Genomic DNA, 25564 nt, shown 5'->3' on the forward strand with positions numbered 1-25564 from the left:
ATAAGTGGGCAATGGGGCCTGGAATTTATTCAGTTCTGCCCTGAAATCCAGCGGGCATTCCCTCCATTATAGGCCTAGCCATGTGTCCTGTAAGTAGATTAGGGCCACAATGGGTATGTTTCTGAACACAGGACAAATGGGGGTATCCATTTTGGGGCGAAAGTCTTCATTCCTATGTACACTTTCCAAAAAAACCTGTTTTTTAATTGACACAATTGCCAAAAAATGAAAATCGTAATTTTTTCCTTCGGCTTGGCTTAGATTCATTCAAAAACTGTGAAGTCAAAAAAGTCATCATACCCCTAGATAAATTCGTTAGGGGGTCTACTTTTCAAAATGGGGTCACTTGTGGGGGTTCTCCATCGTTTTGGTCACTCAATGGCTCTACAAGTGGGCAATGGGGATTAAATCTCCTTCAAACAAAATTTCTGTTCTGAAAGCCACCGATTGCTCCTTTCATTTTGGGCCCATTGTGCATCCAAACGTAAGATTAGGGCCACAATGGGTATGTTTCTGAGCACGGGAAAAACAGGGGTATCCATTCTGGGGTGCAAATCCTAATTTTCATGTGTACTATAGAAAAAAGTCCTGTCTTTTAAATGACATATTTGCAAAAATATGAAATTTTTGTTTTTCTCTTCTAAATTGCATTGACTCCTGAAAAAAAACTGTGGGGTTAAAATACTCATGACACCCCTCAGTGAATACGTTAAGGGGTGTAGTTTTTAAAATAGGGTCACTTGTGGGGGGTATCTATTATTTTGACTCCTATGAGCCTTTCCAATTTTGGATTGGTGTAGGAAAACAAAGTGTTCCTCAAAATGCTGAAAAGTAATGTTACATTTGTACGTCTCCTAAATGGTTAAAAAAAAAACGAAAGTTTTTCCAATGTGCGCCCAAAATAAAGTAAACGGATGGAAATATAAATCTTAGCAAAAATTTCTATATTATGTTTGCACATATTTGAGATATTGCAGTTGGAAATGTGAAAAAATGACGATTTTTTTCAAAATTTTCCCAATTTTGGCGCTTTTAATAAACACAAATTCTATCGGTCTTTTTTTTCCACCTAAATCTAGCTCTATTTGTGCCTCCCGGGGACAGCGTACAGAATGTGAGCGCAAAACAGACAGCGGCATGCACCGTCTTGGTGCGTATTACACACATACTCTCCGTGTGAGGTGCTCCCAGCTTGTGGGGATCCGGGGTCCACTGCAATGCCCTGCCGTCACACCTGCAGTAATTTTAGGGGAAGGGCTTTAAATCTAAGCCCTTCCCTGAAAATCATCCCTAGCTGTAGTAAAAAGTAAAATATATACTGGCCTGTCTTCTCCCCGCACTGCTGGGAAGCTTTTCAGCTTAAAATCCCCGCTGCTGAAAGGGCTGCGTCTGATCGGCTGAGTGCTCAGCCAATCACAGGCAGTGCTCAGCCATTAATTGATTGACAGCCGAGCGCTGCCTGTGATTGGTCACAGAGCGGAGCCAATCACAGGCAGCGCTCAGCCGTTCATTGAATAACAGCTGAGCGATTCCTATGATTGGTCACAGTGCTCAGTGAATCACAGGCAGCGCTCAGCCCCAGTAACCCCCCCCCCCCCCCCCGAGCCTTAGCTTGTGAGTTTTTTGACTTGCAAGCAGGCTCGTATCCCGAATTTTTGCTCGGAAACTCTCCAGCCAAGGCACTTGTAACTCGGGGTACCACTGTATAGGTAAATATGGCCGCTGGCAGGGATTTATGGTGGAAACAATGTACAAAACCACAGCGGGAAAACTGCTTATGTTGTTGCTGCGGTTTTGATGCGGTTTCAGTTTTCACCACAATTGCATCAAAGCCGTAGCAGAAACGTGGGCAGTTTGGTCAATGTTGTTTTTTACTGAACCCCAACTGCCCCGTGTGAATACAGCCTAAAGTATCTTGGGAAGTAACTTGAGATATAAAGGTAGGAGGGAAAGCGCCATCTAAAGGTAGCGGACGCACCATATGTGTGAAGGTCTTGTTCTCGGAGGACTGAGGATGCTCAGAGGAGATTGTAATATTTCAACACTGAATGTTCTGAAATAAGGATGCTATTGGGGAACCCCTGTATGGGGGAAACATTGTGAATGGGACGCAATGCTAGATTGGTGCCACTGCCTCTGTAATCTCAGCATTGAAGAGATCCAAGTCCGGTATTTATACTTCTAAATTGATGACATCACAATGCAGTGACATCAGCCTGCCAGACACCTGGCTCATTTGCATACAGTGTGTATGTATGTATGAATGAATGAGTATGAATGAATGAATGAATCTATTTATGTATTAATTATGTAGATTATAGATATAGATTATATCTGAATTATAGATTTTGTGCATATAGATTAAAGATAGATTTTAGATGAGATATATATATATATATTTATATATCTACATACATACACAAACACATATAGCTGTATTATGTATATATGTAGATTCTATAATGTATGTTGATTATATAATAGATCTATTGATTGATTGATAGATAATCCATAGATCTATTATATAATTAATATAGATGATAGAATCTACACAGATATAAATAATCTGTAGCACAGCGGAAGATAGAGTAAAAACCACTTCCCCGCCCACCGCCAGCCACGTCATATGACCCAGTAGATTTTGGTAGGCCGCTGTCTCCCCCTTGTGTGCTGCATTAAAAATGCACTCTGCTAAAAATAAAAAGGGTCCAGTTCTGTGGCTTCTCGGAGGAGATAGGGGATCCCCCACCTCCCGTCTCCGAGCTGCAGCGGAGACTGACTAACATGGCTGCCAAGTCCGGTATTTATACTTCTAAATTGATGACATCACAATGCAGTGACATCAGCCTGCCAGACACCTGGCTCATTTGCATACAGTGTGTATGTATGTATGTATGTATGTATGTATGAATGAGTATGACTGACTGAATCTATCTATTTATTTATTAATTATGTAGATTATAGATATAGATTATATCTGAATTATAGATTTTGTGCATATAGATTAAAGATAGATTTTAGATGATATATATATATATATATTTATATATCTACATACATACACAAACACATAAAGCTGTATTATGTATATATGTAGATTCTATAATGTATGTTGATTATATAATAGATCTATTGATTGATAGATAGATAATCCATAGATCTATTATATAATTAATATAGATGATAAAATCTACACAGATATAAATAATCTAAAATCTATCATCTGGATATAATGTATGTCTATAATCTACTCTATCTATCTAGCTATCTATCTATCACTATACAAATAGCAGGATTTATTTCACACAGCCACCATTACCAGCCCTAAAGGTAAAAGGTGGGCACCGCACTGCTGGTCCCTGTATAGTCTGTCACTGAGCAGCACACCCCCAGCTACATGTCTCCCTGCTGTCCTGTCACACAGCCGCCATTATCAACCCTGAGGGTAATAGGTGGGCACTGCACTGCTGGTCCATGTATAGTCTGTCACTGAGCAGCACACTCCCAGCTACATGTCTCCCTGCTGACAGGATCACACAGCCGCCATTATCAGCCCTGAGGGTAATAGGTGGACACAGCACTGCTGCACCAGCTCCCTGTATAGTCTGTCACTGAGCAGCACACCCCCAGCTACATGTCTCCCCGCTGTCCTGTCACACAGCCACCATTATCAGCCCTGGGGGTAATAGGTGAGCACCACACTGCTGGCCCCTGTATAGTCTGTCAATCAGCAGCACACCCCCAGCTACATGTCTCCCCACTGTCTTGTCATAATTTCCTCCATTTGATATTGTATTTAGCTGGCGACGCTTAGCGATGACGCGGGTACCCACTGCCCGTACACAATGTAGTAACGTATGGGCTGTGGGTATATCCGTGACCATGAAGCACAATGGCCTCTATGTTGTGGATAGCTGCGGTAAAATAGAACATGCTGCGTTCTGTTTCCTACGAGTGGATTACCTAATTCCGACCCACTAATGTGAGCGGAAATGTGTAATCCAATTCATTTGATTGATCCGTGTATTAGCACGGATCAAATGCGTGCGAATCCGCAGTTTTGTATTAGGTCGTGTGAGACCGGCGTAAGGTAGATTTTTATTACATGACCGGGGACCGCTGAACAAGGCTGCCGGTCACTGCTCCAGGCTCTCGGTTACCTTTAGTAGTCAGGAACAGGAAGATTTTAAGTTTCCTGGACCCTCCCCGGCTCCTACGCATGTTTCCGGTATTTTGCAGGCAGGTGTATGCGCAGAAGATGGCGAAGGTCCGAGGAGCAGGGTTGTGTCTGTGTTCAAATGTGGAGGCCTCAGGTAAGAAGTTTCATCTGCTCTCACCAATCGCAACGGAGAGGGGAGATTAAACTTCAACTTTTACGTGATCACCATTATCATTTGGATAATGGTTGATCATGTGATGAAGGATAAAGATCCCGTCGGGTACATTGCCGGAGGCTTTAGGGAAATATTTTCATCTCCCCTCACTGATTGGATCCATGACGGGAGATTAAACATTAACTTTTTTATTTTTACACGTAACCAGGGACCGCGGCCCATCGTGAAATCTCCAGGCTTTCAGCTACGTTTGCTAGCCAGCAACAGGGAGATTTTAAATTACCCTGGCAATCTGGGGTAAGGTCCGCGGATAAATCCGGGGGCTTTAGGTATGTAATTTCATCTCCACTCACGGATATGAGGAAAGATGAAATTTTTAATTTTTTAACTGTTTACTTGGATAACGGCAATAGCGTGACTGGGGGTCACTGCGGCAGCTTTCAACAAGGAGCTGTCATGTCCACAGCCCCCAGGGCTTTAATCCTCAGAGTGAGCATGTTTTTACGGCCCTAGGGATCAAAAACACTATAGGGCGGTCAATAAGGGGTTAAGGAGCAAACAGACTGTCACTAAGGCATCTCTATTTTAGTTTGATTCAGCCCTTTTTAATGCCCCTCATCACCCATTGTAATGATGGAGTGCGTTACACAACGCTGTTGAACACGTTTGAAAATGGCGTTAGAAAATGCTTTAAAATGCAGCATTTTCCCAGACGCCTGTGTGAAAGCAGCCTTAGGGCTCATGTCCACGGGCGTATACGTAACACACTGTGGGTCTCCTGCGGTGTTTTACAAATTGCAACCAATACTCTATGCCGGCAGATAGACGGCAGAGGCCGCGTATGTGGTAAGTATAGCACTGTGCATGCCCACTAATCTCACATCACGGACATGCGCAGTTTGATTTTTTAAAATTCCCGCTCTGTTCAGAGCAGGAATGTGTATCGAAACACTGCCCTCTTGCAATGTGGAATTTCTGCGGTTTTGTTTTTACCACTTCTTTTCCCGGCCGTTATTTGTGCGCTCGGGAAAAGATAAGACCTGCCCTATCATGTAGTGACAGTACCTGCAGGGAAGATCGGGCGGCGCCTGTCATCCCGTAGCAATTTCCAAACTTCCGCGCACTGGCACGGAGTGTAAACTGCTGGTGAAGGGGACAGGATTCCATTTGTTCTGGGGCAGTTGCACCTACGAAAGTCACAGAAAATAGAAATGATTGATTCACAGGCGCGTATTTTCCATGTGCATTTCGATCGCACAAAAAAATACGCAGCATACTATATTTTCTCGCACATTCTCATAGGGAAAGAACGCATAATATACTAATTGTCTATTTCACTAGCTGAGATAATCGTTGCGTGTTATTTCTTTGTCTGTGCAAATATGCGTAAGCTCATCGGAATCCAGCCTAAATGTAAACATATATCTTTGTAAGGCCTTTTTCACACAGTTTTTCCTCTCACTACGGTTCCATGCGTTTTTGGCGCTGCACTCCCATGTGTGTCCAACATGTCGGGGCTTCCTCTATATCAGTGATGGCGAACCTTTTAGAGACTGGGTACCCAAACTGCAACCCAAAACCCACTTATTTATCGCAAAGTGCCAACGTGTCAGGGGCGGGGCTGATCAGGACGTATGATTTTACCCCCGTCGTTCTAAAAAGGACAGGGCCTCTTTAACCCTCTGCAATCCAATTTTGGATTCGGATTGCCTACGGGCTTTTCTTTTTCTGCCTTATACTATGGCGCCTTCTGCTGGCTAAAGTTAGGGCTCCTACCCATGGAGGGATTTACGCTGCGTAAATCTGCTGCGTTGCCCGCAGCTATTAGGTTCTATTGAACCTAATAGCTCAATGCTCACGGTATGCAGAAAATCGGGTTTCTGGAGGTCACGTGACCGAAGTGACAAGCGGCTCCAGGAGAAGATTTGGGATAAGAAGAAGAGGTAAGCAGGCTGCCTGGGGAGCAATAGGTAAGTATATATTTTTTGTTTTTAATGACAGAACCCCTTCAAGGCTCTATTATGACACTTTTCGAACCGTGGTATGGTTACATGCGGGGAGTGTGAAGACGGTATGGTTACATAAGGGGGGTGTGGTGACAATAGGGTTACACTAGGAAAGTGGGCTTACATGAGGGGAACGTGGAGGCGGTGTGGCTACACAAGGGGAGTATGATGGAAGCCCTAACAATAATCTGTGCCGTGTCATTTCCATAAATGTCATAGAAGGTAATGAAAATGAAGTGAACAGTTTAGCATACAGTAATTCCCCTTTCACATGGGCCAAAACTCTCACTATTCTCACTTACCCAAAGGAAGCAGCTGGTGACATCACCAGCTTGTCCACACTCATGAAGCTCTGTTAGACTACACATGTGATACTGAACAATGCACCCATCCTCAGCCCTTGTTGGCCTGTGGTTCACATTCCTATGTGGGTCAGAAGCGGTGTTGTGTCTCCTTAAGGAGAGCACCCAAAAAGTATGTGGAGACACCTATGGGGTAAATGGGTCAGGAGATGGTATAGTCACTACCCAAGCACTGCACACAGAAGAGGCGTTTGAAAACCTAAAAAATGAGTAAGAACACTTATAAGGTGATGCTAGCTCCTCTGGAATATCTATGCAAATAAGGATGAGATATATAGTCATGTAAGGCTGAAGAAAAGACGTGCCGTGCGTATAATTTCTTCAGCCTATGATGCGTTTTATTTTCATTATTCTCAGTATTGCTAGGATCTTCCCGGTATAATATATAGCAACCAATCGCAGCACAGCTTTCATGTAACCTGAGTAGTATTAGTATCAACCAATCACAGCACAGCTTTCATGTTGCCTCAGCAGTATAATATATAGCAACCAATCACAGCACAGCTTTCATGTTACCTCAACAGTATAAATAATAGCAACCAATCACAGCACAGCTTTCATTTTACCTCAGCATCGGCTGCGGAATCTGCTTTTTTTTTTTTAATAACCAACACATCGGGTAAAAATGGCGCGATTTTCCCGCCGGTTTGAAACCACCCTAGAGAAAAATAGGGCAAAAAGATGGAGAACTGGGAGGTGACCCGCTAATCTCTATGGTGCTGTAAGTTTGGGTAAATCCAATAGGAGGTGCAGCACGTTTCTGTAAAACCAATAGAGGGCGCTGCAATGTTACTGTAGAAACCAATGGACAGACTAAGCCAGAAGCCTGCTGCACACTGAGGAGAGGCAATCACTATAAAACAGTCTGTCTGTGCATGGCTTCCTGGCTTGGTTTAATATGCCCAATCATTGCTAAGGCTTGTGATAAATCACTTGGATTTGAAGGAATGCTGCATCCAATAGATGGCGCTATAGAGGTATTTTCTCATCCTTATTTGCATAGATATCTCAGAGGAGCTAGCATCACCTTATAAGTGTTCTTACACTTTTTTTTAGGTTTTCAAACGCCTCTACTGTGTGCAGTGCTTGGGTAGTGACTATACCATCTCCTGACCCATTTACCCCATAGGTGTCTCCACATACTTTTTGGGTGCTCTCCTTAAGGAGACACAACACCGCTTCTGACCCACATAGGAATGTGAACCACAGGGCTGAGGATGGGTGCATTGTTCAGTATCACATGTGTAGTCTAACAGAGCTTCATGAGTGTGGACAAGCTGGTGATGTCACCAGCTGCTTCCTTTGGGTAAGTGAGAATAGTGAGAGTTTTGGCCCATGTGAAAGGGGAATTACTGTATGCTAAACTGTTCACTTCATTTTCATTACCTTCTATGACATTTATGGAAATGACACGGCACAGATTATTGTTAGGGGTTCCATCACACTCCCCTTGTGTAGCCGCACCGCCTCCACGCTCCCCTCATGTAAGCCCACTTTCCTAGTGTAACCGTATTGTCACCACACCCCCCTTATGTAACCATACCGTCTTCACACTCCCCGCATGTAACCATACCACGGTTCGAAAAGTGTCATAATAGAGCCTTGAAGGGGTTCTGTCATTAAAAACAAAACAATATATACTTACCTATTGCTCCCCAAGCAGCCTGCTTACCTCTTCTTCTTATCCCAAATCTTCTCCTGGAGCCGCTTGTCACTTTGGTCATGTGACCTCCAGCAACCCGATTTTCCTCCATCCGGTCAAAAAGCGTACATTGCGCTACCTTCCGCTTCCTTCACTAGTGACCTATGCGTACATTGCCTTGTCAGGAAGCGCGGAATGAAAGCAGCCGTGCGAGACTATGGCGCATACATAATAGGTGGGCACCGCACTGCTGGTCCCTGTATAGTCTGTCACTGAGCAGCTCCCCCCCCCCCCCCCCCCCAGCTACATGTCTCCCTGCTGTCCTGTCACACAGCCACCATTATCAGCCCTGGGGTTATAGGTGGGCACCTCACTCTTCCAGAAGGAATGTTTCCACGATCCTGTGTGGAGCCGAGCCGCGCTGCTGGGGCACTCACAAATGTCAAATAAGCCATGCGGCTGGTGGAGACGGGCAGTGGTGAGTACGCGGGGCGGCGGCTGTGCCATGTCGGGCATGTTTTGATAATGTATGGCGCTTGTTGTACAGTTATATGTAGTACATGTGTGATATTCAGTCACTGCTCCTCTACAGTAATTAGGATGTGTCTGTGTACTACACCACCCAGCAGGGAGCTTCATGCGTTCTGATGGGGGGAGTTGTCCTCACTGCTGGGAATAGATGGGGGGAGAGAGAACCTGTGTCATACGGGACGACAACCATTAACCCCTTAAGGCTGGGTTCACACTGAGCGTATTCCTGGTGGAAATCCCGCGGTTTGGCCGCAGCAAAACCCGCTTGATTCCCGCTGGGAGAACCGCCGCGGAAAAACCCGCGGCGGCTTTGAAGCGGCTAGGCTGCTCGCTTTTCTGCTGGATTTCCTCCTGTCAAAGTTGCATCGCACCGCACAAAAATCACGTTTTCATGCGATGCAACAGAGAGGAAGGCTTCATAGGGTAACATGGGCCACGAAACCTCACGAGTCGCGGGCATATCGGGATGTCGCACCCTCCAAAACATGTGAATTACCCCATTGGAAAGCATGGGCCGAACAAACACGTGATTTGTCGCAGCGTGACTTTGTCGCTCATGTAAACGCGGCCTGAGTATTAGGGGACTCATATATATGAGCCTCCTAACATTTAGGCCATGTTCGTACATTGCTGGACCGCGTGGCGCTAATAATCTCCGCTGTTGGTGTCCTGCGGCAGATTTGTACGTACTGCTGCGAACGTGTCGGACGCTCCTCGACTTCACAGCAGGTTTGCTGTTTCTGTGTTCATTGTGTGAAAATCCTGCTTAAGACGTGTTCTGCCTCCGAACGCCGACCGTAAATGCGCCAATATTCAGATGGAACGTGAACTGTTGTATTCCCACGTTTGAGCGTTTCACTATTACCCGACTCCAGTTTACCATATGGTGCAGCCAACATGTCTGTTCATCATATGGCAGAAGGATGGCATAATACTTCATTTCTCCTGCGGAGGCGTTGCAGGGGAATTGAACACTTCGGTCTTTTTCACACGGCAGAGCAAATATTGCACGTATATGAACCGCGGCTCGTTCTATCTTTGGGCGGGGCCTTGCATCACCCATTCTTTTAATGGGGCTGGCGGCAGCATCGCACCGCGTGCTAGGTGCGGACAGCCGCAGCGGGAGGGAGGGGAGGCAGTTTTATTACAAAAATGACTCTCATCCACAGAAAAATTGTACGTTAGCGAGCGCGAAAACAGGCCGCGATTCACGGCCTGGTATCGCACTCACTGTGTGACATTATCCTTACTGCCATATCTTCCTTGGATTACATGCGATTACATGGAGGTGGGAGCTCAGTTCCTGCTCCTGGCTCTTCCAGCCTCCCCCCCCCTTCCCCTGCAGATGAGGACAACGTATATCGGCTAGGCGTGAAAACCGAGCCGATATACATTCGTGTGAATGCACCCTCAGTCTGTGAGGGGCCTGTGATGTGGATTATAAGCGGTGTCGTATCTCCATATCCCCTGACTCACTCACCCCCTAGGTGTCTCCACACACTTTTCGGGTGCTCACCTTAAGGAGATACGACACCGCTTATAATCCACATCACAGGCCCCTCACAGACTAAGCCAGAAGCCTGCTGCACACTGAGGAGGGGCAATCACCATGAAACAGTCTGTCTGTGCATGGCTTCCTGGCTTGGTTTAATATTCCCAATCATTGTTAAAGGGGTGGTCTCGCGAAACAAAGTGGGGTTATACACTTCCGTATGGCCATATTAATGCACTTTGTAATATACATCGTGCATTAAATATGAGCCATACAGAAGTTATTCACTTACCTGCTCCGTTGCTAGCGTCCTCGTCTCCATGGTTCCGTCTAAATTCGCCGGCAGCTTGCTTTTTTAGACGCGCTTGCGCAGTCCGGTCTTCTCCATTCAGCACGAGCCGCTTCAGTGTGCTCCCCGCTACAGCTCTTCTGCGCATGCGCAGACGAGCTGTCACTGCTCGGGAGCGCGCTGGAGCGGCCATTCTGTACCTTCCTCTGTTAGAGCTAGGTGCAGAAACTGGAGCTGCCCAGCGGAGAAGCCCAGCCCAGCAGCTCCGAGAAGCGTCCCAGGTAAGTGATGGGTCGGGGGGGGGCTGCCGCTGTGCCGGGCTGGCGCCGGGGGAACTAGCGCTGCGCCGCGGGGGGGGGGGGGGGGCTGCCGCTGTGATGGGGGAACTAGCGCTAGGCCGGGGGGGGGCTGTCGCTGCGCCGGGGGGGGCTGCCGATGTGATGGGGGAACTAGCGCTGCGCCGGGGGGGGGGGCTGTCGCTGTGATGGGGGGGGCTGTCGCTGCTCCGGGGGGGCTGCCGCTGTGATGGGGGAACTAGCGCTAGGCCGGGGGGGGGCTGTCGCTGTGATGGGGGGGGCTGTCGCTGCGCCGGGGGGCTGCCGCTGTGATGGGGGGGGGCTGTCGCTGCGCCGGGGGGGCTGCCGCTGTAATGGGGGAACTAGCGCTAGGCCGGGGGGGCTGTCGCTGGGGGGGGGGGGGGGGGCTGCGCCGGTTACCTTCTGCCTGGCGGTGGGTGACTGGTCGGCGGCTGCGGGGCGTCCGGTCGGCGGCTGCTTGGCGTCCGGTTGCCATGGAGACACAGCTGGCAGCGTCTCGGGAGCGCGCACGTCGGGCTGCAGCGAGCGACGGGGAAAGAGCCGGCAGCCATCTTGGGGAAACTTTTATAAGTCGCTGAAACGCTGGAACGGTAAGTAGAAACCAGCTAGGAAAGTAATTTACAGGGGTAATTAGTAATGTATGTTTAATTAGGGGGACTGGGCAAAAAAAAAAAATCACTGCTTCCTCGAGACATCTCCTTTAAGGCTTGTGATAAATCACTTGGATTTGAAGGAATGCTGCATCCAATGGATGGCGCTATAGAGGTATTTTCTCATTCTTATTTGCATAGATATCCCAGAGGAGCTAGCATCACCTTATAAGTGTTCTTACTCATTTTTTAGGTTTTCAAACGCCTCTTCTGTGTGCAGTGCTTGAGTAGAGACTATACCATCCCCTGACCCATTTACCCCATAGGTGTCTCCACATACTTTTTGGGTGCTCTCCTTAAGGAGACACAACACCGCTTCTGACCCACATAGGAATGTGAACCACAGGCCAACAAGGGCTGAGGATGGGTGCATTGTCCAGTATCACATGTGTAGTCTAACAGAGCTTCATGAGTGTGGACAAGCTGGTGATGTCACCAGCTGCTTCCTTTGGGTAAGTGAGAATAGTGAGAGTTTGGGCCCATGTGAAAGGGGAATTACTGTATGCTAAACTGTTCACTTCATTTTCATTACCTTCTATGACATTTATGGAAATGACACGGCACAGATTGTTAGGGGTTCCATCACACTCCCCTTGTGTAGCCGCACCACCTCCACGTTCCCCTCATGTAAGCCCACTTTCCTAGTGTAACCGTATTGTCACCACACCCCCCCTTATGTAACCATACCGTCTTGACACTCCCCGCATATAACCATACCACGGTTCGAAAAGTGTCATAATAGAGCCTTAAAGGGGTTCTGTCATTAAAAACAAAAAAATATATACTTACCTCTTGCTCCCCTGGCAGCCTGCTTACCTCTTCTTCTTATCCCAAATCTTCTCCTGGAGCCGCTTGTCACTTCGGTCACGTGACCTCCAGCAACCCGATTTTCCTCCATCCGGTCAAAAAGCGTACATTGCGCTACCTTCCACTTCCTTCACTAGTGACGTATGCATACATTGCCTTCTCAGGAAGCGCGGAATGAAAGCAGCCGTGCGAGACAATGGCGCGACTGCGCACGGGCGAACCCGGCACACGACTGCGCATGCAGCTATCCTGGAGATAGCTATAGTCTATGGAATATACACGGGCTTTAGCCTTGGCAGTCGTCGTCTTTAAAATCTATGTATAGCTACCTTCCATGCTGTCCATTGGTTTCTACAGTAACATTGCAACGCCCTCTATTGGTTTTACAGAAACGTGCTGCACCTATGCTCCCTTTAATAAATGATCCCCAGATAGGGGACGTATCAGATGCAACACGCTCAGGCAGCACTCCGGGCGCACCCACAATGCACTGAGGGAGCTGGAAGACCTTTGCATAGCCCCACCCAACGCTTTCTCAACCGCGCCCTCCCCCTCACATCCCCCTCAGTCCTTCCTCTTGCACCGTGCTCACGCATCCTAGGCTTGCAGAGCCTGCAGGACTCGTCACCTCCCTACGCAGGATGGTTAAGCAGACGATGACACTAGAAGCAAGCACTAGTTTGCCTCTGAAGGTGCGTCCGTCGGTCGTTTTGAGAGATTTTTTTTGGTGGACGCATTTCGAGTGGGGACGGACGGAAACTTTTTCCCAAAAAAAGGAAAATTGGCTTCGACCCCATAGGGCTTTATTGGCTTCCCCTGGGCTGGCATTAGTAGACTCTAGTAAGAATAAGAATAGATCAGCATGGTCATCTGAAGAAGTTAAAATGTACAGCAGGCCTTTTTTTTTTCCCCGCCATACATAAATAAATCCATCCATCCATCCATAACTATAGATTATATAGAGAAATAAATCTTGCTATTTGTATAGCGATAGATAGAGTAGATTATAGACATACATTATATCCAGATGATAGAATCTACACAGATATAAATTATCTCAAATCTATCATCTATATTAATTATATAGTAGATCTATGGATTATCTATCAATCAATAGATCTATTATATAATCAACATACATTATAGAATCTACATATATATATAATACAGCTATATGTGTTTGTGTATGCATGTAGATATATAAATATATATATATATATATATATATCATCTAAAATCTATCTTTATATGCACAAAATCTGTAATTCAGATATAATCTATATCTATAATCTACATAATTAATAAATAAATAGATAGATTCATTCATTCATACTCATTCATTCATACATACATACACACTGTATGCAAATGAGCCAGGTGTCTGGCAGGCTGATGTCACTGCATTGTGATGTCATCAATTTAGAAGTATAAATACCGGACTTGGCAGCCATGTTAGTCAGTCTCCGCTGCAGCTCGGAGACGGGAGCTGGGGGAACCCCTATCTCCTCCGAGAAGCGACAGAACTGGACCCTTTTATTTTTAGCAGAGTGCATTTTTAATGCAGCACACAAGGGGGAGACAGCGGCCTACCAAAATCTACTGGGTCATATGACGTGGCTGGCGGTGGGCGGGGAAGCGGTTTTTACTCTATCTTCCGCTGTGCTACAGCGGAAGATAGCGTGACGCACTGCTTCCATTGACTAGAATGGAGGCCGGCCACGCGTACACCCGTGGCAAATGAAGCATACCGCGGGTGAGGTCGGGTGATTTCACGGTGCGGAATTCTGCGATGGAATTCCGCACCATGAGCATAGAGCTATTAGGTTCAATAGAACCTAATAGCTGCGGGCAACGCAGCAGATTTACGCAGCGTAAATCCCTCCGTGGGAAGGAGCCCTAACTTTAGCCAGCAGAAGGCGCCATAGTATAAGGCAGAAAAAGAAAAGCCCCTATGCAATCCGAATCCAAAATTGGATTGCAGAGGGTTAAAGAGGCCCTGTCCTGTTTAGAACGACGGGGGTAAAATCATACGTCCTGATCAGCCCCGCCCCTGACACATTGGCGCTTTGCGATAAATAAGTGGGTTTTGTGTTGCAGTTTGGGTACCCAGTCTCTAAAAGGTTCACCATCACTGATATAGAGGAAGCCCCGACATGTTGGATACACATGGGAGTGCAGCGCCAAAAACGCATGGAACCGTAGTGAGAGGAAAAACTGTGTGAAAAAGGCCTTACAAAGATATATGTTTACATTTAGGCTGGATTCCGATGAGTTTACGCATATTTGCACAGACAAAGAAATAACACGCAACGATTATCTCAGCTAGTGAAATAGACAATTAGTATAATATGCGTTCTTTCCCTATGAGAATGTGCGAGAAAATATAGTATGCTGCGTATTTTTTTCTGCGATCGAAATGCACATGGAAAATACGCGCCTGTGAACAAACCCATTGAAATCAATCATTTCTATTTTCTGTGACTTTCGTAGGTGCAACTGCCCCAGAACAAATGGAATCCTGTCCCCTTCACCAGCAGTTTACACTCCGTGCCAGTGCGCAGAAGTTTGGAAATTGCTACGGGATGACAGGCGCCGCCTGATCTTCCCTGCAGGTACTGTCACTACATGATAGGGCAGGTCTTATCTTTTCCCGAGCGCACAAATAACAGCCAGGAAAAGAAGTGGTAAAAACAAAACCGCAGAAATTCCACATTGCAAGAGGGCAGTGTTTCGATACACATTCCTGCTCTGAACAGAGCGGGAATAGAAAAAAAAATCAAACTGCGCATGTCCGTGATGTGAGATTAGTGCGCATGCACAGTGCTATACTTACCACATACGCGGCCTCTGCCGTCTATCTGCCGGCAGAGAGTATTGGTTGCAATTTGTAAAACACCGCAGGAGACCTACAGTGTGTTACGTATACGCCCGTGGACATGAGCCCTAAGGCTGCTTTCACACAGGCGTCTGGTAAAATGCTACATTTTAAAGCGTTTTCGAACGCCATTTTCAAACGTGTTCAACAGCGTTGTGTAACGCACTCCATCATTACAATGGGTGATGAGGGGCGTTAAAAAGGGCTGAAACAAACTAAAATAGAGAGGCCTTAGTGACAAAGTAGTGTTTTTGATCCCTAAGGCCGTAAAAACATGCTCACTCTGAGGATTAAAGCCCTGGGGGCTGTGGACATGACAGCTCCTTGTTGAAAGCTGCCGCAGTGACCCTCAGTCACGCTATTGCCGTTATCCAAGTAAACAGTTAAAAAATTAAAAATTTCATCTTTCCTCATATCCGTGAGTGGAGATGAAATTACATACCTAAAGCCCCCGGATTTATCCGCGGACCTTACCCCAGATTGCCGGGGTAATTTAAAATCTCCCTGTTGCTGGCTAGCAAACATAGCTGAAAGCCTGGAGATTTCATGATGGGCCGCGGTCCCTGGTTACGTGTAAAAATAAAAAAATGTTTCATCTCCCGTCATGGATCCAATCAGTGAGGGGAGATGAAAATATTTCCCTAAAGCCTCCGGCAATGCCCCCGACGGGATCTTTATCCATCATCACATGATCAACCATTATCCAAATGATAATGGTGATCACGTAAAAGTTGAAGTTTTAATCTCCCCTCTCCGTTGCGATTGGTAAGAGCAGATGAAACGTCTTACCTGAGGCCTCCGCATTTGAACACAGACACAACCCTGCTCCTCGGACCTTCGCCGTCTTCTGCGCATACACCTGCCTGCAAAATACCGGAAACATGCATAGGAGCCGGGGAGGGTCCAGGAAACTTAAAATCTTCCTGCTCCCGACTACTAAAGGTAACCGAGAGCCTGGAGCAGTGACCGGCAGCCTTGTTCAGCGGTTCCCGATCATGTGATAAAAAGGTAGCAATCTATCTTACGCCGGTCTCACACGACCTAATAAAAAATTGCGGATTCGCACGCATTTGATCCGTGCTAATACACGGATCAATCAAATGCATTGGATTACACATTTCCGCTCACATTAGCGGGTCGGAATTAAGTAATCCACTCGTAGGAAACAGAACGCAGCATGTTCTATTTTACCGCAGATTTCCAACATAGAGGCCATTGTGCTTCATGGTCACGGATATACCCACAGCCCATACGTTACTACATTGTGTACGGGCAGTGCGTACCTGCGTCATCGCTAAGCGTCGCCAGCTAAATACAATATCAAATGGAGGAAATTATGACAAGACAGTGGGGAGACATGTAGCTGGGGGTGTGCTGCTCATTGACAGACTATACAGGGGCCAGCAGTGTGGTGCCCACCTATTACCCCCAGGACTGATAATGGTGGCTGTGTGACAGGACAGCGGGGAGACATGTAGCTGGGGGTGTGCTGCTCAGTGACAGACTATACAGGGAGCTGGTGCAAAAGCCGCAGATTGCTAGGGGATTGTAAAATCTCCTGGCTACTAAACATAGCCAAGAGATTTCACTGGGTGCCGCAGTACGCAGCCTCTGGTCACGTGATCACCGTTTTCCACTTGAAACCGGAGATCACGGAAAAGTAAAAAAAGTTTAAGTTTCACCTCCAATCACAGATCCGATCCATGAGGGGAATTTACTTACCTAAGGCCTCTGGCGATGTCCCACGACAGGATGTTTACCCGCGGACCTTTCCTCAATTTTGGCGCATGTGCCCATCAGCAAGATGGTGGACGCAAGCGCAGAAGCTGCAGTGGGCCTGGTAAATTTAAAGTCTCCTTGCTCCTGGCTACTAAAGGTAGCCGAGAGCCTGGAGCAGTGACTGAGGGCCGCAGTGAGCGGTCCCCGGTCATGTGATCGCCGTTATCCGATGGATAATGGCGATTACGTAAAAGTTAAGACACAGTTGAAGTTTGATACGCCTTTCGGTTTGGGCCCTGTTGTGCATACGGTCATAATATTAGGGCAACAATGGGTAGGTTTCTTAACATGGGACAAACGGGGATCCATTTTGGGGTGAAAGTCTTCATTCCTATGTACACTGTACAAAAAATGCTTTTAAAATGACACAATTGCCAAAAAAATTAAAATTGTAATTTTTTCCTTCTGCTTTGCTCAGACTCATTCAAATACTGTGGGTCAAAATACGCAGCACAGCGCTAGAGGAATTCGTTAAGGGGTCTAGTTTTTTAAACAGGGTCATTTGTGGGGGTTCTCCAAAGCCGCTCAAGGGCTCCACAAGTGGGCAATGGGGCCTAAAACACTTTCATGCAAAATAACTGTTCACAAAGCCACCGGCTGTTCCTTTCGGTTTGGGCCCCATTGTGCATACGGACACAAGATTAGAGCCACAATGGGTATATCTCTGAACATGGGACATACGGGGGGTCTTCATTTTGGGGTGTCAATCCTCATCTTCCTGTGCACTATAGAAAAAAATCCCATCATTAAAATTAAAATGACATATATTAGGCTCAGGTAGTTAACCATGTTCTGCATGATTAACGCTATAAATAAACCTCAAAATTCTATGGCAGAATTGATGCGTTTTCTCTCCCTGCGATCATAAAAAAAGATGTGATACAGGCGAGCATGGAGGCTCTAGTACCCTGTTGTCCCACCTCTAGCTTGGATACAAGATGTGATACAGGCGAGCATGGAGGCTCTAGTACTATGATGTACCGCCTCTAGCTTGGATACAAGATGTGATATGGGGGGCAATTGAGGCATACAGGTTCCATATGGTATTATGTGTCCACATTTGCTGTGACTGAGCCTCTAGATCATACAAACTTCTAGGCTGTGGGAGTTGCCATCCTAAATGCGCAGACCGGTGCCAGCGGCCGGCGAGTGACGTTTCTGTGCGGGGCTCTGCGAACCCCGCACAGAAATAGAGCATGCCGCGGTTTGTTTTCCATGTGTGATTTCGCGCGGACAAACCGCGGCCGTCTGCCTAGGATTGCGTTTTCTAACGCAATCCTATGGCAGCTTCCATGGGTGGAAATTCTGCGGGAAATCCGGCAGTGGAATTTCCGCCCGTGTGCACGGGGCCTAAGGCTGCTCTAAGACGTGCGTTCAGAAAACACAGCTTAAAATCGTGGGTTTTTTACCTCAATTTTGAGCAGCACTTTTGAACGCATGGTAAAGCGGTTTTAATGCACCCCACAATTGTGATGAGTGGGGAGGTGTGCAGCAGGCTTCTGGCTTAGTCTGCGAGGGGCCTATGATGTGGATTATAAGCGGTGTCCTATCTCCTTAAGGTGAGCACCCAAAAAGTGTGTGGAGACACCTAGGGTGTAAGTGAGTCAGGGAATGGTGTGGTCTCTCCATCTTTCTTATATACATTCCTATGTGGGGTTACACGAGGTGTGTGGTGATGGTACGGTTATATAAGGGGAGTGTGGTGGTGTTATGGTTACGCGAGAGAAGTGGGTTTTCATGAGGGAAATGTGGCGACGGTGGGGTTACATGCAGGGAGTGTGGTGACGGTACGGTTACATGCAGGGAGTGTGGAGACGGTGGGGTTACATGCAGAGAGTGTGGAGACGGTGGGGTTACATGCAGAGAGTGTGGTGACGGTGGGGTTACATGCAGGGAGTGTGGTGACGGAGGGGGTTACATGAGGGGAGAGTGGTGACGGCGCGCTTACGTGCGGGGAGAGTGGTGACGGCGCGCTTACGTGCGGGGAGAGTGGTGACGGCGCGCTTACGTGCGGGGAGAGTGGTGACGGCGCGCTTACGTGCGGGGAGAGTGGTGACGGCGCGCTTACGTGCGGGGAGAGTGGTGACGGCGCGCTTACGTGCGGGGAGAGTGGTGACGGCGCGCTTACGTGCGGGGAGAGTGGTGACGGCGCGCTTACGTGCGGGGAGAGTGGTGACGGCGCGCTTACGTGCGGGGAGTGTGGTGGCGGCGCGGTTACGTGCCGGGAGAGTGGTGACGGCGCGCTTACGTGCGGGGAGTGTGGTGGCAGCGCGGTTACGTGCGGGGAGTGTGGTGGCAGCGCGGTTACGTGCAGGGAGTGTGGTGGCAGCGCGGTTACGTGCAGGGAGTGTGGTGGCGGCACGGTAACATGAGGTAATTGTGGTGACGGTGCTGTTATGTGCGGAGAGTGTGGAGGCGGAATGGTTACATGAGGAAGGTGTGGTGATGGTACGGTTATATAAGGGCGGTGTGGTGATGGTGGGGTTACATGCTGGGGAGTGTGGTGACGGTGTGGTTACATGCTGGGGAGTGTGGTGACGGTGCGGTTACATGCTGGGGAGTGTGGTGACGGTGCGGTTACATGCTGGGGAGTGTGGTGACGGTGCGGTTACATGCTGGGGAGTGTGGTGACGGTGCGGTTACATGCTGGGGAGTGTGGTGACGGTGCGGTTACATGCTGGGGAGTGTGGAGGCGGCGGTTACATGCGGGGAGTGTGGAGGCGGTACGGCTGCACAAGGGGAGTGTGGTGGGGATGCTGATTTTCGCACATGTGATGGAACCCCTAACAATAATCTGTGCCATTTCCATAAATGTCATAGAAGGCAATGAAAATGAAGTGAACAGTTTAGCATACAGTAATGCCCCTTTCACACGGGTCAAAAATCTCACTTACCCAAAGGAAGCAGCTGGTGACATCACCAGCTTATTCACACTCAGGAGGCTCTATTAGACTACATAAATAGGTACGCAGCATGTTCTACTTTAGGGCTCATGCGATGTACTGCCGTGTGACACGTGGTGAATCAGTATATCAGTGAGTATATGGCCGCTCTGCGAGACAACCCCGATGCAGGGAGGTAAAGGAAGCTTACCGGAGCGCTTACCTTAATCCCCGCGCTCCGGTGACTTCAATACTTACCGCTGAAGATGGCCGCCGGGATCCTCTGTCTTCGTGGACCGCAGCTCTTCTGTGTGGTCCATTGCCGATTCCAGCCTCCTGATTGGCTGGAATCGGCACGTGACGGGGCGGAGCTACACGGAGCCTGCATTCTGCACGAGCGGCTCCATAGAAGATTGCAGAAGACCCGGACTGCGCAAGCGCGGCTAATTTGGCCATCGGAGGGCGAAAATTAGTCGGCACCATGGAGACGAGGACGCCAGCAACGGAGCAGGTAAGTAAAAAACTTTTTATAACTTCTGTATGGCTCATAATTAATGCACAATGTATATTACAAAGTGCATTATTATGGCCATACAGAAGTGTATAGACCCACTTGCTGCCGCGGGACAACCCCTTTAACTAGGTTTCCATTAGTTTCTGGCCAGATAGAGCCGTGTAGTCGACTAAGTTATTCTGTCCGGCAGAAATGTGGGAAACCAACAGAAATCTGCTGAAATGGAGATCAAAATGTGCAGCTTTGGTCTCAGTTTTAGTAATTGGCAGCCTAGGGTTTGTTCAAGGTCGCCAACGAAACCCATTTGAGAATTTAAACAGAACCCAGAGAAATATGCAAATGGGCGTACCTGCAAAACATAGGACATGCATACACGCATAGGTGCTCTGTGTATAAATATTCCCTATGGGGAGTCCCCTTGTCACTGAACGGGGAGTAAAGAATCCGCTGTTACAGAGGATTGCATATCACATCTTGTATCCAATATAGAGGCGGTACAACAGGGCACTGGAGCCTCCATGCCCACCCGTATCACATCTTGTATCCAAGCTAGAGGCGGTATGACAGGGTACCAGAGCCTTCATGCCTGCCTGTATCACATCTTGTATCCAAGCTAAAGGTGGTACAGAAGGGAACTTGAGCCTCTGTGCCTGTCTGTATCACATCTTGTATCCATTTGTTCGGCGGATGCATCATTTTGCAGTTGAACACGCTTGCTCGTAATGCCTTTTGCTTTTGTGCTTGAAATGGAAGCGACTGCCAAGGCTAAAGCCCGTGTATATTCCATAGACTATAGCTATCTCCAGGACAGGAGGACAGCTGTACAGCCTACTGGGTGCAGAGGGGTTCTTGTGCAGCCTTCCTCGCACACCGCCTACGTCGCGGAGAGTGCGCAGCGTTCCTTCGTGTCATTTGGACAAGACCCTTTTGGACGTGTAAAGGCGTTGGGCGGGGCTATGCAAAGGTCTTCCGGCTCCCTCAGTGCATTGTGGGTGTGCCCGGAGTGCTGCCTGAGCGTGTTGCATCTGATACGTTCCCTATCTGAGGATCATATATTAAATGGATTTTTAGAACAGGGAGCTGGAAAAAGTGCTTGCTCTGTCCACTTCGCACATTGAGCTGGTATTGCAGTACCTCCAGTACTGGTGCACCCCCTTTCCTACAGCAGTTTCCAAAAGCAGAAAAAAAAACTGACGCGCAAGAGGTGCAGCGCAGCTGCGGCTGCTAACAACCAAGCACTTAGATTTAGGCCTCATGTCCACGTGATACATGGCAGAAGTATCGCATGATACTTGTGCGACGGCTCGTTTTTTTTGCGTGATGTCCTGTAGTTTTTATTTGTACCATTTTGGAGTTTATAAGACTTTATCACTTTTTATTATAACTTTTTTTGGAGATAGGAATCGGTTACGTGCACACTTCCCATAGACTTGTACAGGGACCCTTGGTGCGCAAATGTGCACAAAAATAGAGCATGTTGGGGTTTTGCACGCATGCGAAATGTGTGAGTAAAGAGAATTCTGAAGGCATCCATTGAAACAAATATGTTTGTGTGAAGCGGCCCTTACTGTACTTTTGTTAGCACGAATCAAGCACATTTGCAAGCGCAAAAAAACACGCAACCATGCCGCCATTTATTGAAATGGGCAATTAGTGTAATTAGAATAATACATGTTCTTCCCCTGCAGAAATGCACGAGAAAATAAAGGGGACTGCTTTTTCTTTTGGACAAAGTGCACATGCAAAATACACTTATGTGAAGGAACTCGCTGCAATCAGCGGGTTCTACTGACGTGTATTTAGCATGTATATTTTTCATGCGTAATATGCTGCGCAAATACATCTGTGTGAATCTGGCCGAAGAGCCCACGGTGGTATGCGTAAAACGCTGCGTCTCTGCGGTGAGAACACAGTCGTGGACATGAGCCCTAAGGCTGGAGCTCTATGGAGTCTTTCGCCATGACATGGGTCATGTGACCAAAGATCGCTGTGCAGCCCTGTGAACTTGCATTCTCAAATATATCAATGGGGTCGCGCAAGTTCCCACAACCTATAGATTGCTTAAACCTCTACGAGGTTGGATTTTTGCAATATATTGGTCGCAGCTACTTGTGAGTTGTATCACAACTCCATTGTCTTCAGTAAGGCCGGTTGCACACGACCGCTTCACATTCCGAATGCGGGATACCACAGCGGAAGGCGACCCTGCGTTCCTGCAGAATCTGTAATGCGGATGACCGCGAGAGTGAAGGAAGTAGCAGTAGTATGTATCTTTCAATGCGTGTGATTTGCTGCGGATCCTCCGTGTGGACGACGACTGTGGATTGAACAATAGGAAACCGGTGGTGTGAAGCCGGCCCGAGAGTGTGAGGTCGCAGGGCTATACAGCAATCTTGGTCGCGTAGCACTAGTCTCATTGCATGACTACGACTCCGCCATTCATGGGAGCTCAGTGCTTGACCATCTCCGTCAGCTCCACAGACGTGAATGGAGAAGTAGTCACACATTTAAAGAAATCTTATCCATATAATGCGGAAAAACAATCTACAGTTTAAATTGACCTGCGGAGCGGATTTTAAAGCTGCAAGACATCAATTTACAGATGTAGTAACACTAACGCATTCCACGTCAGCGTGCCACTGAGTAATTGAGTCACAGCTCCACTTGGCTTAGCACAACTACACTATCTGTGCAGCACGGCTCCGCTAAGCAAGTAGCGTAGTGCATCTTACAGACGCCGTCTGGTCCGCGCAGCAGATGTAGCCTGCCATCCTTCAAGGATTCTGTGAGGCAATAGTAAAAAAAACTGGGTATAGGTGCGACCGTCCTAGAGAAGCACATGGCATCGGGGATTAGTTCAACTGCTCTGTTTTATTGAAGCCAGCATAAGGAGACACGTTTCAGGCCTACGCCTCCCCTTCCTCAGCATTTGCTTTGCCAGAATCGTGGGCAGCATTTAGACATGAGTCGCCTTAACAAAGAAGTGTATTGCCAGCAAAAACTATAATTCAGATATAATCTATAATCTACATAATTAATACATAAATAGATTCATTCATTCATATTCATTCATTCATTCATTCATACATACATACATACATACACACTGTATGCAAATGAGCCAGGTGTCTGGCAGGCTGATGTCACTGCATTGTGATGTCATCAATTTAGAAGTATAAATACCGGACTTGGATCTCTTCAATGCTGAGATTACAGAGGCAGTGGCACCAATCTAGCATTGCGTCCCATTCACAATGTTTCCCCCATACAGGGGTTCCCCAATAGCATCCTTATTTCAGAACATTCAGTGTTGAAATATTACAATCTCCTCTGAGCATCCTCAGTCCTCCGAGAACAAGACCTTCACACATATGGTGCGTCCGCTACCTTTAGATGGCGCTTTCCCTCCTACCTTTATATCTCAAGTTACTTCCCAAGATACTTTAGGCTGTATTCACACGGGGCGGTTGGGGTTCAGTAAAAAACAACATTGACCAAACTGCCCACGTTTCTGCTACGGCTTTGATGCAATTGTGGTGAAAACTGAAACCGCATCAAAACCGCAGCAACAACATAAGCAGTTTTCCCGCTGTGGTTTTGTACATTGTTTCCACCATAAATCCCTGCCAGCGGCCATACTTACCTATACAGTGGTACCCCGAGTTACAAGTGCCTTGGCTGGAGAGTTTCCGAGCAAAAATTCGGGATACGAGCCTGCTTGCAAGTCAAAAAACTCACAAGCTAAGGCTCGGGGGGGGGGGGGGGGGTTACTGGGGCTGAGCGCTGCCTGTGATTCACTGAGCACTGTGACCAATCATAGGAATCGCTCAGCTGTTGTTCAATGAACGGCTGAGCGCTGCCTGTGATTGGCTCCGCTCTGTGACCAATCACAGGCAGCGCTCGGCTGTCAATCAATTAATGGCTGAGCACTGCCTGTGATTGGCTGAGCACTCAGCCGATCAGACGCAGCCCTTTCAGCAGCGGGGATTTTAAGCTGAAAAGCTTCCCAGCACTGCGGGTAGAAGACATGTAATACAGATGTATTTGCGCAGCATATTACGCATGAAAAATATACATGCTAAATACACGTCAGTAGAACCCGCTGATTGCAGCGAGTTCTTTCACATAAGTGTATTTTGCATGCGCATTTTGTTAAAAAAAAAAAGCAGTCCCCTTTATTTTCTCGTGCATTTCTGCAGGGGAAGAACATGTATTATTCTAATTACACTAATTGCCCATTTCAATAAATGGCGGCATGGTTGCGTGTTTTTTTGCGCTTGCAAATGTGCTTGATTCGTGCTAACAAAAGTACAGTAAGGGCCGCTTCACACAAACATATTTGTTTCAATGGATGCCTTCAGAATTCTCTTTACTCACACATTTCGCATGCGTGCAAAACCCCAACATGCTCTATTTTTGTGCACATTTGCGCACCAAGGGTCCCTGTACAAGTCTATGGGAAGTGTGCACGTAACCGATTCCTATCTCCAAAAAAAGTTATAATAAAAAGTGATAAAGTCTTATAAACTCCAAAATGGTACAAATAAAAACTACAGGACATCACGCAAAAAAAACGAGCCGTCGCACAAGTATCATGCGATACTTCTGCCATGTATCACGTGGACATGAGGCCTAAATCTAAGTGCTTGGTTGTTAGCAGCCGCAGCTGCGCTGCACCTCTTGCGCGTCAGTTTTTTTTTCTGCTTTTGGAAACTGCTGTAGGAAAGGGGGTGCACCAGTACTGGAGGTACTGCAATACCAGCTCAATGTGCGAAGTGGACAGAGCAAGCACTTTTTCCAGCTCCCTGTTCTAAAAATCCATTTAATATATGATCCTCAGATAGGGAACGTATCAGATGCAACACGCTCAGGCAGCACTCCGGGCACACCCACAATGCACTGAGGGAGCCGGAAGACCTTTGCATAGCCCCGCCCAACGCCTTTACACGTCCAAAAGGGTCTCGTCCAAATGACACGAAGGAACGCTGCGCACTCTCCGCGACGTAGGCGGTGTGCGAGGAAGGCTGCACAAGAACCCCTCTGCACCCAGTAGGCTGTACAGCTGTCCTCCTGTCCTGGAGATA

General features: G+C 47.5%; 2 pseudogenes; one reads left to right on the forward strand and one right to left on the reverse strand.

Moving 5' to 3' along the window:
- Positions 1-21508: 21508 nt before the first annotated feature.
- Positions 21509-21636, forward strand: LOC136578164 (U2 spliceosomal RNA; annotated as a pseudogene).
- A 3569-nt stretch (positions 21637-25205) lies between these two features.
- Positions 25206-25333, reverse strand: LOC136578165 (U2 spliceosomal RNA; annotated as a pseudogene).
- Positions 25334-25564: the final 231 nt, after the last annotated feature.

This window comes from Eleutherodactylus coqui, chromosome 8 (genome assembly GCF_035609145.1).
Source record: "Eleutherodactylus coqui strain aEleCoq1 chromosome 8, aEleCoq1.hap1, whole genome shotgun sequence".
In the NCBI taxonomy this organism is placed as follows: Eukaryota; Metazoa; Chordata; class Amphibia; order Anura; family Eleutherodactylidae; genus Eleutherodactylus; species Eleutherodactylus coqui.